At 38.3% G+C, this 17,798-nt stretch overlaps 1 pseudogene; it reads right to left on the reverse strand.

Moving 5' to 3' along the window:
* Positions 1–236: 236 nt before the first annotated feature.
* On the reverse strand, positions 237–7,344 carry LOC116091654 (annotated as a pseudogene).
* Between the last annotated feature and the right edge of the window lie 10,454 nt (positions 7,345–17,798).

The following is a 17,798-nucleotide window of genomic DNA, read 5'->3' on the forward strand; positions in this document are numbered from 1 at the left end:
CTGCCTCCAGCAGTCCAGAGGGTCCAAATAGAGACTTGAGGGCCACTGTCAAGCTGGTAAGGACCACAGAAGAGGCCACAATGACTTTGACTATTGTCTCTAGGCCACCAGGAGAGCATCCAAACATCCTGCCAGCTGCTTCAGAGGAAGAACAAGATCTAAAGAGCAGGAACAGTGGAGTTGGTACTCTGGCCAGTGAACAAGTTGGTAGGCCAACACCACAAGCAAGCACAGCATCAGGCACTGGCACTGATACCATCACCAGAGTCCTTCACAACATTTTCAAAGCCCAGTGGCAGGCAAGTGAAGCCAGGTGCCCTGATAAGCTCATACACAGAAGTCCCTGGAAAACCCAGGACCCATTTTCACTGGAAGCACAGCACAGGGCAGCAATACCATGGCCAATGGCACAGATGGGTTTGTTCTCAGAGAGGAAGTGCTGCAGTATTTGAACCAAAGATCCACTGCTGGCAAGGCAAGCCAGGGTACCAGGACAGCTGGGAATTAGGAAATCAGGGTAATGCTCACTGTCTGTGGATTCAAGCTTAGTAGGCCTGGCATATGCCTTGAGGCAAAAGCTTTGTACCCAACATACACTCTTCTCCATCACGTGCACAAAGTCCCTGGCCTTTCTCCCTGGGATGACCACCTGTAGGTTGGAGGCATTACTGGCCACTGTGTAGCAATGGAAGAAGGACTGGGCTGACCCTTCAGAAGCATTGCTGTCCACCAGGAGAGCAGCTGACCTGCTGGGCAGCCAGTCCAACACCCAGACTGATATGTGCCCCTAACTCTTATTAATAAGCCAGCTGTTATCCAGAAATGGAAGAACTTCCCTCTGCCATTGGTGTTGTTTTCTGAAAGGGCCACTCCAGGTTTCTCTCTTACTGAGTAGTGGATAGCTGACACCTGTTTGTTTGTCTTTGTTTATCTGTGCCCTGTGTCTCTCAGCTGTACTTGTAAGTTCTTCTTCCCTTTAGATTATCCCTCTATAAACATCATAGTAGAGGCCCAACCAAGACTTGTTTTCATTCACTCTTAAGTCAGGAGGTACAAAGTGATTTGAAATTTATATCTCTATATTCCTTTCCTTTGAAACAGAATAGTCAGAATTTCATTAGTGTAATGTACCTAATGAAAATAGAGCCTTACACACATTATTCTTTTCTCTAGTTATGAAAATGGTACATGTTAACTGTAGAGAGGAACACAAACAGTACAAAATGCCTCTCCTTTGACATTGTTACTCCACAGCATGTTAATATGCAAAACCCACCACGTTTAGAATTATTGCCCTTTGTATAAGACTCAAGAGCATGTGCCACCAAATTGGCAAATCAACTTGACCCTGTTTCTTCATCAAGGTTCTCATTTACAGTATTTTTTTTCATAGTTTCTGGGTTACACATAGGATCAAGAGTCTAAAGGTACCTCTGGTTATTTGGTGATTTATTCACATCTGGCATTGCGAAAGAGTGATCAAGACTGATTGGTGTTAGGAACATTGGTAACATTAGCAGAAATGAGAAGCATGAAAAATGACACTGTGTCCCCCAAACCGTCTCTTCTAGCTAAAAGCAAAAATTCATATGCAAGCAAGAGAAAGCATCTTGACATGGGGCCAAAGTGTTTTCAGGGGAGCTTGATCTTGAAGGGATTTTTGTATAATCCTTCCTGTAAGGTCTACATTTCAAGTGTTTCCAGCATTGATTTCTTAAAAATTGTATGAAAATGTAAATATGCCTGCAATCTAAGAATTCTTAATTTTATATTATTTTGCAAAGTTAATATTATGTTACCTATTATAATCCTAACAAGATTTATTTATGAAGAATCAGTTTTGGGTAACTAAGATGGCTTAAAGTGCTTTCAATTCTAGCATCACAACCTAAGTTCAATCTTTGGGATCCATATGATGCAAATAAACATCCACCAAGTTGTCATCTGACCTCAACTGGAGAGCACACACACACACACACACACACACACACACACACACACACACTAAATAGAATCTTTTCTTTTTTGTATAAAATGTTTTATTTTTATTTATGCAAATTTTAATTGAATTTTAACAATAAGTCTGAGAAAGGTAAAAAGATTCTTACATATTTAATGAAGCTCACTTTCAGTGAACAATTCAAATCATGAGAAAATAAGCATCAAGGCTCCAACCTCCCGAATCGCTGATGGTGATGGAAAACTCAGTAACTAACTCAGTAGCACAGTGTCCTCAGGTGACTGAAAAGTTAAGTAAGTTCAGCTAACACAACTTGATTACATAGTTCTCATCAGCTGTGTTACTGGTTTTATATATTTCTGCTTATTCCACCTAATAAATTACTTCTGTATCCCATAGATAGGAATAGCCTCACAAAATCTGATTTCTAGTATATGTATGTGATTTATTCAAACTGCTGCTCCAAATAATGTTTAACCATTCAACTACTGATTGAAATTTCAAATGTATCAATAACAGCATCTTTCATACTCTTGCTAAAATTAACAATGGAAATTTAATTACTTAGGCAAGTGAAATGAATGTTTTCATATAATCAGTGTATTTTCTAATTGTAGCATGCATGCTTTTGCAAGTATTGACCTGTGATGTGAGGTAGAACACTAAGAGTTGCATTCATGGTGTGCATTGGCTCTACTTAAGAATCTGTTAAGTGAGGATGCCTCAGTCCCACTTGGGAGAGAGAAGAAAACAATCACAAGGGAGGGAAGGAGGGACATGGGAGGGAAAGTGGAGAGGGGGAGGGGAACCTGATCTGGTATTGGGTGAGGGGATTGGACTGAAGCCATGAGGGCCAGCAGAAAGAACAGAAACAGCCAAACTCAGGAAATAGGAGTTTGGGGGGACCCTCCAGAATGTACCAGAGACATGGGAGGTAAGAGACTCTAAAGAACCAAAGGGAGGGACCTTAGATGAAATGCCCGACAGTAGGGAAAGGGAACTTATAGAGTCTACCTCCAGCAGGAAGACAGGGCATCATCAAGTGAGGGATGGGGTTGCCATCCCACAGTCACAACTCTGACCCATAATTGTTCCTGTCTGCAAGAAATATAGGGATGGAAATGGAGAGAATCCTGAGGAAAAGAAGGTCCAGGGACAGGCCCAAGTATGATCCAGCTCAAGGTGAGGCCCCAAGGCCTGACACTATTACTGAGGCTTTGGAGTGCTCACAAAAAGGGACCTAACATAACTGCCCCCTGAAAGACCAGGAATTGTGACACAAATTATTCTTTCAACTGTAAAGTTGCTGTTGTTAACATATTTTATCACAACAAAGATGAAACAAACTATGACATCCACCATGACTTCTAATATTTTCCTCAAATACCATTAAATTGCCCTCTGAAAGACCCAACAAGCAGCTGAAAGAGTCAGATGCAGATATTTGCACCAAACCAATAGACAGAAGCAGCTGATCCCTGTTGTTGAATTAGGGGAGGCTGAGAGAAGCTGAGAAGAAGAGTGATCCTGTAGGAGGACCAGCTGTCTCAACTAATCTGGACCCTCGAGACCTCTCAAAAACTGGACCACCAAACAGACAGCATACACCAGCTGATATGAGGCCCCCAACACACATACAGTAGAGGACTTCCGGGTCTGTGTTCATTCAGAGATGATGCGCCTAACCCTCAAGAGACTGGAGACCCCAGGGAGATTAGAGGTCAGGTAGGGTGTGGGTGAGGGCATCAACGTGCAGACAGAGTGTGGGGAGGAGGTATGGGATGTGAAGCAGTCGGAGGGTGGATGGTGGGGGCGGAGAATGGAATATGGATTGTAAAAAATAAACTAATTTAAAATAAAATAAAATAAATCTGTTCCAGACCATGCTCTATCCTCCTGAAAGTTTCCCTCAGTTCCTTGTTAAGCTGTATAATTTTTGCATAGTGAAAGGTAGATGCTGTGTCTACTGTTTATACAGAATACTTTCATACTGTTCTTTAATCTCACACAATACTACTATTGTTCAAAATCAGCAATCATTTGTTGTTAGCCAGGTGACATGGTACCCCAAGAAGACACCATTTGCTTTAGCTCGGGTGACTCTTGCATAATCTTACATTGGCAATGCTTTGTTTTAACCAGATGTCTGTAATTATACGCATCTTTTCAGGTAGTGATTTTGATGGCACTGAGTACTTGAGAGAAAGTCAAAACTTTCAGACATTGATAAACTTTACTTTTCTGATTTCCTTTCTCATGGGTTGAGCCTTTGAAGTCTATTTTAGAGTGCCCAAATGTATTGTTGTTCTAAACAGCATTATACTTTTCACATCAGTTTTTGTGTGTTGTTGATATTGCTTGATAATTGTATTTTCATCTCATTCTTTGTTACTTAGGCAAACTCATTTACTAGTTTCTATTCTTGCACTCTATGATTTTGTTTTAGGCTGTTTAGAATTCTCTCCTTACACAATCATGTCCAATGCAAAGGCATTCTTCCATCCCCCTTTGTATTGAAGAAACAGGAAAAGCACTTACTTTCACAGTGTTCTGTCCAATGAGGAATCTTCTTAGTTATCCTTTATCACACTGAGGAATCTCACTCAGCTCTTCCTCTAGAGTTTTGTTAATAGCTATCAAATGTTGTCAATCACCTCTCATTGATTAGGCAACCATCCATTTTTTCTTTAACTTGTAGAATGGTGAAAAACCCTGATTAATTATAGAGTAGCTAATTATCTGGGACCCAGGAGTAAAGTCCAGTTGGAAAGGTGTGTGTGAGTTCTTTAACACTCAGTGGAACTGAACTTGCTAATGTTTTAAACACTTTTGTACTCTCTTTTTGCAGGGTATTGCTCAATATTTTTCATTATTTTCAGCTCCTTTTTTGGGAAGGGGGTGAGGTATCATGTTGTCTTGATTGACTATCAGTGTGATAACAAAAAAAAAAAAACTACAGGAAGGAAATGTGAAATATCTCTTTTTTATAGAATAAATATAAATGCTAACATTTTTAGCATTTGGTATAAATTATCTAGTAAAACTCTTTGAGCCTTCCTCACTCGGGTTTTAAATTAGGAAAAAAAAATTACTTAATAATCATTGATGGAATCTCTGTTTCTTCCTAGAAGAATTTGTAAATCCCCTCTTTGCTTTTACTTGTTATCAGAGGTTTGGAATTTTATTAATTTCCTTAAGAACCACCCCTTTTGTGAGCAGATTTTTTTCCTGTTCCTGATTTTTTGAATTTGTTCATTTTTTTATCTGATATTCATTATTTCTGGGGGACACATGGATTCAACCTGGGAATGGAAAAGCATAGATTTTGCACATGGCCTAAGAGTGAGTATGGATCAGAATGGGAAGAACAGGTCTAGAGGGGAAAAGTATGCAGGATAGAGGGAGAGATTGCAGGGAGAGACAGCATGAACTGACAGGTATATGAAGGATGATAAGGAAATCCAGTGCAGTAGAAACTTCTGGAATCTATTGGGAAAAAAACGCTATCAATAAAATGACTCTTAATAATATTCTGCTACAGTCATCGATCAGTGCCTTATCCAGTCATTATCTGAGAAATTTTATCCAGCAGATGGGAACAGATTCAGAGATTCAGAGCCAGGCATGTGGAAAGAGTGTCTCAAAGAAATGTCTCCATCAAATCCCTCTCCTCCAAGCTCAGAAGACCTCCAGGAAGGGAGGCCAAAAGGAAGGGAGGACACCAGAAAAACAAGCCCTTCTGAATCAACTAAGAAAGGCACTTAAGAATTTGTAGGGACTGAATTAGCAAGCACAGAACCTCCACAGGTTTACACCAGCTCCTCTGCACACATACTACAGCTTTTAGTATAGTATTCTCTTGAACATAGGAATAAGTGGGCCTCTGATCCTTCTGTCTGCTCTTGGGTCACTTTGCCCAACTACAGTATGTTTGTCTTATGTTTATCTTGTATTTTATTTTGTCATGTTTGATTGTTATCTCTTAGAAGCCTGTTCTATTCCAGTGAAAGACAGAAAAGCAGTGGATCCAGAGTGGAGGGGAGTTGGGGAGGAGTAGTACAAGGGCAAAGTATTATTAGGATACATTGTAAGAAAAAATTATCTATTTTCAATACAAGGGGAAAATGAATAAAAACAACCCAAAACTTTAAGTTTATTATCTAACATTTTCACCTTCCTTAGAGGAAATACCATAAATATCAGTAGGCAGCCCACCTTTCTCCTACCATAGAACAAGTCCACTTCACAGCTCCTCCCTGAGGAGCTTCTTCTTTAGATTCTCTTTCCACGTTCTTCCTGGTACCCCTTCCTAGACTTCTCTGTGTGGTAGACTGTAAGGCTATATCATACTGTACTTATCTCTTCATCATTGACTTCTCTCAGTGGTAGATTCTATGGCTATATCATACCGTACTTATCTCTTCATCATTGACTTCTCTCTGTGTGGTAGACTCTATGGCTATATCATACTGTACTTATCTCTTCATCATTGACTTCTCTCTGTGGTAGTCTCTATGGCTATATCACACATTACTTATCTCTTCATCATTGACTTCATTCTGTGGTAGACTGTATAGCTATATCATACTTTACTTATCTCTTCAAACTTGGTTTTCTTCATTTGCTATTTGCATATTGCCAATGTGAGTATTCTTTACAGGGTTTTATGGAAGCACATGGTTTCAATTTTCTTGATTATAAACTAAAGAGTAGAATTGATGTTAAGGTTAAATTAATTGTGGATTGTGTTGAAGAATATCAAAATATTTTTCAGGTATTATAGCATTTATTTCTCACCAATAATTTACAAAAATCTCTATATATCAACATCAATACTCAGTATCCTTTTAAATATCTCACAAGTAGGGTTGAATTTAAAGCTCTAATTTTTCTTTCAATTTTCTCTATTTTCCACTATTCTCCTCATCTCTCATCCTTTCATTCTGCTTTCTTCTATTGGAGTTAAATATGTTTATATGGCAGTATTTTAACTTCTGTAATGATAGGTTTAAATGTATTTGACCATTTTGTTAGTAGATGATCTATAAATCCCCAAATATATTCTTATTTATCTCAATCTACTTCATTTTTTGGTGATTTATTTCCAGCAAAATACTGAAGTTTTGCTATTGCGTTGTTTCTCTCTCTCTCCCTCTCTTTCTCTCTCTCTCTCCCTCTCTCTCTCTCTCTCTCTCTCTCTCTCTGTCTCTCTGTCTCTCTCTCATGTGATAGACACATTTGACATAAACTAAATCACACATTGGTATAGTTATCATTGTACATAATTACATTTTTACAAAGCTAAGGGGACTTGGAAATGTGGCTCACTTGGTAGAGTACTTACCAGTTGTCTTTAAGCACTCAGGTTGTACCCAGCAGCTCATCAACACTGACCCTTTTGATATACACCTAGGATCCTAGTACTTGGGAAGAGGATGAAGGAGGATCACAAGTTTCATGTCATCCATGGCTACATAGTGAGTCAGAGGACAGTCTGAGATGTATGAGACTGTAGGAGTAATGTGAATGAACCCACATGAATAGGCAATTTTAATGTTTACTTTTGGCTTTTTTTCCTATCTTCTATCTATGGTTTCCAATTACCATGTTATCACTTGTTTTCCTGTAATAATTTTGTATCATCCCACTACCATTGTCAAATATATCACACTCTGACAAGTAACACCATTATATGCATAGTAGGTTAAAAAATTGACTTCTTTATTAGTCAAGAAAAAAATTTAAATGCAACATGTCATCAACTATTACATAATTACCCTCCTCTATCACACACACACATACACACATACATACATCCCTGGCTTCCCTCAGATACCACTTACTTCATGCTTGGGTAACACTTTAAAACTGCTTGTAGAAATGCTATGTCTATATCAGTGCCCTCCATGGCTCAGTGATTATCACCAAAAGCATGTGCAGAAAGATGTATGAGCCAGAGGTCAGGGAAAACTGAAGTAATCAGAAACTTCTGGGCATGACAAGACTGCTGCACTCATGAACTCTCATGGCAGCTTCTGCTGCCTGCAGAAGACCTTGACCAAAGTCAAGCCAATCAGTATTCTTTCATGGAGCATGGAGAGACATATCAGCCTAACTATGGAGCTATTGAGAATAGATACCTTGAAGGGGTGGGACGAGTCAGGCTTTTCAATGGGTGTGGCCAGCATAGATAGAAGTCCATGAGTTATTGAGAATAAAGGAAGACACGAAGGTACAACTGGGAGAAGTTAAGGAAAATAGTTTGGTTGAATATGTTCAAAATACATTGTATGGGAATTTCAAATAATAAAATACTTTATTTGAAAACCAACTCTAGTGGTCTCTATAGAGACTCTAGTGGTCCCTCTAGAGTAGAGACCACTAGAAACAGATCTCTCATTTTCTCGGGGAATCTCTCTACTCAGCATTCACTTTTGAAAGCCACATTGATTAACATTACATTCTTAGAAGACAAGAACACCAACACTTGGACTCTATGACTCTAGTCCTCAGGTCCCCAGTGTTTTACATGAGAATTCAGGAGAATTCAGGTATGAATCCTACTGGTGGCTTCTGTACATCACCTCATTTTACACCCTCTGACTTTGTAATTTTTGTCTTTGAATTTAGCATACAGTTATCACTATGACATGTCTGGGTGTGGTTTTTCAAGGTTACTGTAGATGGAGCTCTTCAAGTTTTGTGGCTAGTAGAGTTTTCTTCAGTTGTATTTCAGAGTGTATGCTCTCTATCTTATATAGCCATGCACAATGTAGAGATGTTAGTAATTCTCATGGAGCCCCACGTTCCCAGAAACTCTGTTAGTTTTGTTTATTTGTTTATTCTTTTTTTCCCTCCTAGTTCTGATATAAAATCTTTAGGTTTGATGGTTCTTTGTTCAAATGTGCTGGAAAACTTTATTGATTTTTTTTCATCTGAATTATTGCATTTTTATTGTCAAATTTCTACTCAGTTCTTTGAAATAAATATTAATTTTTATCGCTTAAACTTCCTTTTAGTACTTAAAGCATGGTTTTTTGGATCTTTGGACATATTCATAAGAACTTCTTCAACATGTTTATTGTTTAGTCCCCTCAAAAACAATGTGTATATCCTGTTTATCCCTGTGAGTCACATTTCCTCTTTCTTTGCATATTTCATATGTTTTTGGCAAAGTATCACATTATATGTAATGGTGTATACTGGTATGGACATTGAGTCTTAGCAATTGTTCATTTGGTGACTTGGATAATTTAATTATTCAATCTATATTACTAACTGAACCTCCATCTCTAAATGTCATTGTTTGGACAGACAGTTAGGATTTGCTGATGGGTCACCATAAGCTATGTACTGGTCAAAAGGCATTTATAAAGAAGGCATTTAGTTGGGGATTTGTTTCAGAGTGTGATTTCTTAATGAGCCTTGAGGGAAACACAGCAGCAGGCAGGCAGAAATGGCACAGGAGCAGTAGCTGAGAACTTACATATTGAGACAACAACCAGGAGGCAGAGTGGGGGAAAGGGGGACTCATTGAGAATGGTGTGGGTTTTTTCAACCCCAAAGCTCAGCCCCAATGACACACTTCCTCCAACAAAGCTACATCATCTAATTCTTCCAAGATGTTCCACTAACTCTGCAACAAGCATTGACATATATGGGCCTATGGGTGCCAATCTCATTCAAACCATCACATATATAGTATGTGACATGAAAATTGCTGTCATTGTTTATAGAATCTACTATTTTCCTCTCTTCATTCATTCAGAAATGAAAAGCTTGGTGAGACATTCACCTTTCTTTTGAATACGGTCTCCAGACTGCTAGAGGAAAGAATGTTTTCACTATGGAAAAAAAAAAAAAGACTTTTTGTGAGGTGTCTGTGCATCAGAGTAGCTTACTGTTCAATGCTTGATAAGAGGTTGTATTCAATTACTTATGCCAGTATGAACTCATTCTGACTTTGATGATTCTGTGTCGAGCATGAGAAGCTTGGTCTAGTCAGCCCTGTGTTCTTCTTTGATTGCTTCTGAATAAATGTTCAGTCTAGCATATGCATAATATCCTGTTTACCTATCAAAGTTGCCTATGATCACAAGAGGGCTCTTACTGGTCTCAAACTTCTGTCTGTTCAACTGCTATGCTGAAATCACAGCCACCAAGATCCTCTTACTAGTCTAATAAAATCAATATTTTTCCCAAAATGAATTTATGCATGGACTTCTCTATTCTGTTGCAAATACAGTAAAAGTAACTAGGCAAAGCAGTGAAGATTGGGGTCCTTGTAGTTTCATGTATTTTCTCTCTTTTCTTCCAGATAATCTCAGAGTTCTGGCCAGTGGCTAGTGCTCTAGAGGGAGAGCAAGCTCTTCTCTATGTGTGTTGCTCCTCAATGCCATCTCAAGATGGCTGATCAGACTTACTGCATTCTCTGCTTCATGTGCCTGGGCTAACACTTCTGTATTCTAAGAGGGAGGTGAGAAGGAGAAGAACATTTCTGTTGTATAAGCATACAATGAAACTCTTTAATAAATAGGTAGATAGGAATGGGGAGCCCTCACCTCTGTCTGAGATCTACCATGGAAGGGTGCATATATGTAAGGGAGAACCCCTGAAGTACAATGTTAGGAAAGGATAATGATAGAAACATATCTTATTGGCCATCACCTCTTGATACACCTACTACAGCCTAGTAGATTTTTCTTGAATAATATTTTTTCATATATATTTACACATATATGCATGCATACATACATGTACACATACACATATTCATATAGTTAATAATTTTCAAGGAAATTTCTGAGTTAAATTGTTGATTAGCCAGGATGGAGGTCCATTTTTCATTCCTTCATCATCTTAGATGCTATATCACATTTGGTTCTTTGTGTTTTTTTTTTCTGTTTAGATTTCTGATTCCTTTGGTGACACTTTCATGTGTTGGAAACACAGTTTGCTCTAATTTTTGAGAACATGTATAGCAGTTGCTTTCATCTCTTTGTCTGAGAGTTGCACCATCACATACATTTGTAGCCAATTTGTTTTCCTTCCCTGCCTCTGTGTTCCAGTTTTCATTCTTCTTGTACCAAGTGGTTTGGCATTAAGCCTTGGATATTGTGAAGGCAATGTAGATTCTGAGTTCTTCATCCCACCTGTGTTAGTTATTTTTCTCATGAAGTATAGGTTTAGACACCATCAAGCCTTTCTTAGAAAGGTTCCAGTAACTAAATAGTATTTTAGTATGGATACAAATTACCTGTTTTCTACTTGATAATTTGTACATTGAGACTTTTGTACATGTATGTACTGCATTCTGATTACTCAACCTCCCCTACCCTTTCAAATGTCCCTCCAAGCCCTGTGCATCTATTGTCCTGACTGCAAGCCCCCTTCCCAGATTCCTGACTATTGTTTTATGATTTACTGATTTTTGCCAGGGCCATGTGTGTGACTACTAGATTGGAATGACTCATTAGAGCCTAGTCAGCTCAGACAACTAAAAGTGATGTCTTTCTCCTAGAATTTATCAGTAGCCAATACTTCAATAGGGAAAGTTATGGCCTCCTAAATTCCTCTTCATCTATCCTGACTATGGAAAAGCCATTCCCGTGTAGACACAGTCACACAGAAGACAGTGGTTTGCTGTTCTTTTCTCTGTTTTCCAGCTTTTACAATCTTTCCATCCAAGCAGTAGAGCAGCTGGGGTAACATTATACTAGCTACTGACTATATTGTTGACCACATGTTCCTTAAGCAAGCACTGCAGTGTGCCTGTGTGTGAAACTCATTCAAGCTGAGTTAAGCCACATCTCCCCTCAGATCAGACCACATTCCTCTCTCTACTTGCTTTGAATTTTGTGGTATAATTTTTCTTGTGAGTCCATTCACTCTTTGTTTATGCTTTCACAATTATAGGAAAATTATCCTCTAAAAACGCATAATCGGAGGACCTGGCTTGTGATAGCTAAAATTTTAAAACAAAAAGGGGATTCCTGAGAAGACAGTTTGATATTATATTCAGCCAGGCTCTTGGTATTTAGCAGGTAGTAACCCTAATTTAGAAGAGCACCACATATGCTCACTACACAAGATCTTCCATATTCTTTCAATTACCCCTCATATACCTTTAGAATTCTTCACTGCACCAACTTCTGCCCCTCTCTGCCCTGCCAACAAGCCCTTTCATTTAAGTTTTGTGGCACATTCTGCTTTCTTTGGAAAACCTCACAGATTAACCCACCTAAAACCTTAAGACTTAAAAAAAATGTAAAACCCTGGTGCTGAGGAGTTGTTGCTCTAGTACAGGACCTACATTAAGTTTCGGGAGACCAGACATTTTTGGGCACCAGATATGCATGTGGTAGACATCCTTCCATTCAGGCACAACCACATATACACAAAATAAAATTTGCTTCAATCTTCAATGGCTTCTAGTGCACTAGGTTACATATCTTCAGGGTTTGTTGTGGATCTACATGCCAGCAAACCTCTCCAACTTCATTCTCTTTTCCTTTAAAAACTTCCTTTCTGATTTATTCATTCTCACATGAGCAGAGATATATCCATTGCCAGTGTTCATCTTGAGATATCATATATATAAATATTTTTACCCTAGTATCTAAAAAATCCAAACACTCTCCGATGTCAGATCTTCATGAAGTTGGCACTTTGAAGTGTGTGGCTTCGAGCTTCACAACTTCTGTCTCTAGTCTATTCAGCGAGTAGAGGTTATCCTAACCTAACATGAACCTGACACTCTTGTTGTCCAAGACTGTGTGCAGATAGAGCACATATTAAATTACAGTCCTTAGTATGTATTGTATTTTCAAGGCCCAGCCTAGCTCGACATCTATTTTTTTCCTCTTGCTTGTATTTACTGAGGATGCTATAGCTGGCAGGATACAGTCTACCAGAACTCTAGCTGCTTTAAGGGAAGAAAGCATCTTTATAGTTGCTTCGCTTGGCATTGACCTTGTGTTTCTGAACCAGGAAATAGAGTATGAGGAGAGAGATGAAAGGTGTTTCTGACAACTTTCAAGAAAGGAGGATTGCTTCTTTTCTACATTATGACAAGAAAAAGCTATCAATTGTTCAGCGGAATTTCATCTGCTTTAATGGTACTGAAAATGCTGTCCAAATTTTGGCAACAGGAGGACAGTGAGCAGTGGATCTCAGGGTTGGTACTAGTTCTTAGTTTCTGACTATTTTAGACATTTTAAGGAGTAAATCAAGGCTGTCAGGTGGGATTCATTTTAAATCAACCCTTTCTTTTGTTACTCAAGATAGTTTATGGTCATTGTTTTTGTAAGACTGGTGTGTTACTAATTTAAATAAGCATACAAATAATGTGTTTCTATACTAGTTCAAATCATTCTCCTCTATTCATAGTCCACGCTTCCCACTTCTCATTCCCTCTGCTGATGCTCCATGATATTCTGTCTTTGTCTTTTAACATTTGATAGTGTATGAAACACATGTAGAAACAAGAAGGACAAAGAGCAGAGGCAACCATAAAATCTTTAGCTTGTAGTTCAATATATGTGCCAAAATATTGGTGTCATAACAAAGTTAAAGGAACTCATGTCTGAGCCAAACAATTAGCTAAGGTTCAAAGCTGTCATGTGATTTGCATGAGGCCGTGGTTATGCACTAGTTCCAGTCCAACCAGGAAGTTATAATGTAAATCACGGATTCAACTCTTTACAGCTCCATGGCTCAATTTGGCATTACTACTTTGAGACAAGACCTTACTATGCAGCCTAGGCTAATCTTAAGTTTCTGGCAATCCTCTGTATCTGCCACTAAAGTTACAGATATAAGGCACCATGATTTAAAAATAATATTTAAGATTAATTAAAACAGCAACAGCAACAACAGAGCTCTTCTCATTCACTTGCTTTTGCTTAGATTTATTTATATTTTTATTTTGGAATGGACATCTACATACAATATGCAACTAGATAAAAAAGATAAATGTTTAAGTATAATTCTTCCTTCAAAACTGAAAAAGAATGTTGTTAACTATTTCTCAAACCAACCCTGTTGTTTCCTCCAACTGTAGAATTGACTGCACTCACTTCTCACCATGCTAATGAGCTACTTGGCCATGGACTGGACTTTTACATTATCAAATTTAACATGTCTCCAAAATACAAGAAACATAAAAAGTTTAACAAAGTCCATCTCTATCAGAATGAATATTATGTGTATACCCTAAAGAATTCTGGATTCTAGGTGATTTTCTTGGAAGAAGAAGCTGTGGACAGCTTTGAAGTAGCAGACTGACTGTTTGAAATGAAGGTGATAAGGGGCAGTCATATGGATAGTACTTATCAAGGAAAAGAGAGCACATGATGTTAGATGAATTTATTGTGATGCAATACAAGAGGAAAAATGGCTAGCAGAACAGGAAAAATGCTTATGGAGTGATGCCTGCCCATGGAGTGATTCCACCCACAGGCAGGAGCTTCTCTTTGATCCAATGTGGTTACCCCTGAACTGAATAAACAGGGCCTGTCTCAGACAGGGAGGGTGGCTGTGTGGTGTGCTTTTACAACATCTTTCCTCCTTGAATGCTGGCAGCCTTCAAAAGGGAGACAAAAAGGCAACTAAATTCAATGAGGAGCGGAAAGCAAGCTCTTTTCATGCCATTGATTTCTACAGTTTGTTCACCTGTTTGCTGAGGGTCGTTTCATTTACTTGTGATTCCCTTTTCCACTGCTCAGCACTTCTACCAAGTACTGCTAAGTTATTGACTGAGTGTGACACTTGCTGTGCAAGTTCGGCAATTGGGAGAGACGGGTGTAGACCAGAGGACAGCAGTCAGTGTTTAGGGAGTAGCTCTATTTGTGCATAGAAAAATTCATTGACCAGAAAGGGTTAATGCCTCTCCAAATGACTTCTCTTAATCCCCAATTGCAACTGGCTCATTTGAAGGATCTGGCCCATTGAGTACATGTTAACAGAGAAGTCCTTACACCTCTTCATCAAGACCATTGCAGCAAGGTTAAATCCAAGGGCACATGAGAGATCTGGGCACTGTCTGGAATTAAATCTCAGCCTCCTGAACTCCTTTATGAGCTTTCTTTACTTGACCAATCCCCTACTTTCCCTCCTCCCTCTCTGTAATGGGGTATGAGAAGAACCTTTAAGTCAGAAGAAAAATAAGTTATCATGTTTTAAAATGCTACCATAAAAAAGTTTAGATCTTACAGGGAGAAGCAGTGTGGAGCAGGCAAAGTAGACTTTAAGAGCATACTACATCAAGTTCTAATAATGCTTGAAGTAGAGGAGAATAGTAGAAAAGGAAACCAGAAATGTACAAAATGCACCTGGGTCCTTCCATATGAACACAGCTCTTTCCCCAGGAATAATTTGAGGGAAACCCACATTAACATTGTTTATAAATTACACACAGAACTCAGATTGTGAAAGGATGGATAGAAGGAGATAGAAATTATAATAATTATAATAATGTTTTTCAAGATGAGAACTATAAAATCAAGAATTATAACATGCATATGTGTTGCCATGAGGGTAGTAGAGTTAGTGATTGTTCAGCACTGGGGTACAAATGCCCTAGTTTGCACTCCTGCCCCATCATTTTTAGTAGTAGTGATCAAAGTGTTTCCATTGTTTAAGCCTTGAATTCCATATGTGAGGGATAACCATAAAAATGGTTACTTTGTAATGTATCTGGATAATAAATTAGATGCTATGGAGAAGGACAGCAGTAAACTCACCAACACAGCTGTGTCTCAGATCTAATTTTAATTCAGAAAAGAACTGTGTCAGGGCTGGAGTAGATAAATAACAACAACCGGACAATTAAAATAGTTTTTATCATTGCTAAAAGATTTTTGAAAAGTGATGTGGCCCAACCATGTTATAAGGAAAACAAAATTTGACATAATTTTAAAAAATATTCTGTCAAGGTAACATGTAACCTGTAACTTATAACATATAACATATAACCTGCAACCTATAACATACAACATGTAACATATAATATATATGGATACTTATAGGGTAAACTTGTGAAAGATGTATAAGAGCATACCCACACATACATACATACATACATACGTACATATATATATGATTGTTTTAAGATTATTAAGATTATTATATAAGATTATTATATTGCCTTAGAATCTAAATTTAAAAAAGATGACTTTTTTTCTCTTTTGCCTTAGAATGTAAATTTTAAAAGATGACATTAGTGGTATGTACAAACAGGAAATGAAACTTTTGGATGTGATTATTTAAACCAAATTTACGTTCCCAGTCAAGACTGAGTAGTGGGCATGGTGATACATGCTCTTAATTCCAGCATTGAAGCAGACACTCCAGACTTTCCCAATGAGCCTTTCCTCTTCTTCTACCTCCACCATATAGGAACCTCTTGATGTAGACCCAGACTCTCCCTAATTCTTTCCTGTAACTTCTTTCAGAATTTCCTTTTAGCTTATCACCATTTCTTTGTAAGTTACACTGACTGGAAGAACCCCTTTAAACCATTCCTGGTTTAAAGCCACAGCCACCACAACTGGCCTACTTCTCAGCATGGATAAAAACAACTGAAGAAATACCAACCCAACAAACACAAGACCATATATTGAAAGCAAGAGACACTTCAAACATTGTATCTCCAGAAGCCTAGATCCCAGTACAAGATATAATCATAAATAGTCAAAAGAGTATGTCTACTCCAGAAACCAGTGGCTTTAGTATGTAGGCCCTGGGAAAAGCAATTGAGCTGAAGCACATGGCAAGGACTTCAAAATAGTAATTATGAATATATTCAAAGATCTTAAAGCTTATTTGAATTAATGCCTTAAAGAAGACCATGACAAAAAACAAACAGTTGGATAAATTAATGAAAACAATTCACAGCAAAGCAGAATACAACAAAGAAGCAGAATCACTAAACAAAATCCAACCTGAAATAAAACTTGAAATAAAAAGCTCAGGCTGTCAAACAAAATTTCATGGTAAAGAAAATTTCAAGTCTCAAAGACAAAGTAAAAGAAATGACTAGCTCTGTCCAAGAAAATATGCAATCTATAAATGTTTAGGGATAAAACATTTCTGATATCTAAAACAGTAGGAAAAGACCAAACATACAATAATAGGTTTACAGGAAGTAGAAGAAATCTAGATCAGAGGCATAGAAACATATTTTTAATAAAGTCATAGAAAAAAACTTCCCAATCGAAAGAAAGAGATGTCTCTCAAAGATGTGTATATGTTGTGTGTATAATACAGGTAAGAAGTATATGGAATACCAAATAGACAGGACCAGAAAGGATATTTCCCCACACACATAATAATCAAAGCACCAAATGTAATGAACAAAGAAATGTTATTTAAAACTGCAAGGGAGGGGCCAAGCATATTCAAACCATGACAATCTCCAAGTAGAGTGGCCTTTTTGGATATAATGACAATATAAAAGAAAAGCTCGAGCCCAGTAACTTGGGTTCCTTCAGGTCTGTCTGGGCTAGGGTCCAGAGCAGACCTTGGGCGAAAGCTCCTCAGCCAGTCCCACAACACCCAGAGGAAGCTCTATTCCCAGGTGCTCTGACACACCCAGGATCAGAGGTAAGCAAGAACAAACATCTGTCCCAACTGGGAGTAACTGGGACCAGCTTGACCAGGCACACAGGGACTCCACCAGCCCAGTGACTCTGGTTCCTTCCGGTCTATCTGAGTTAGTGTTCTGAGCAGACCTTGGGCACAAGCTCTGCAGCCAGTCCCACAACACAGAGAGAGAGAAAGCCACACTCCCAGGTGATCTAACAAGCCCAGGATCCCAGGATCCCAGAATCACAGGATC

This window comes from Mastomys coucha, unplaced genomic scaffold, assembly GCF_008632895.1.
Source record: "Mastomys coucha isolate ucsf_1 unplaced genomic scaffold, UCSF_Mcou_1 pScaffold15, whole genome shotgun sequence".
NCBI lineage: Eukaryota > Metazoa > Chordata > Mammalia > Rodentia > Muridae > Mastomys > Mastomys coucha.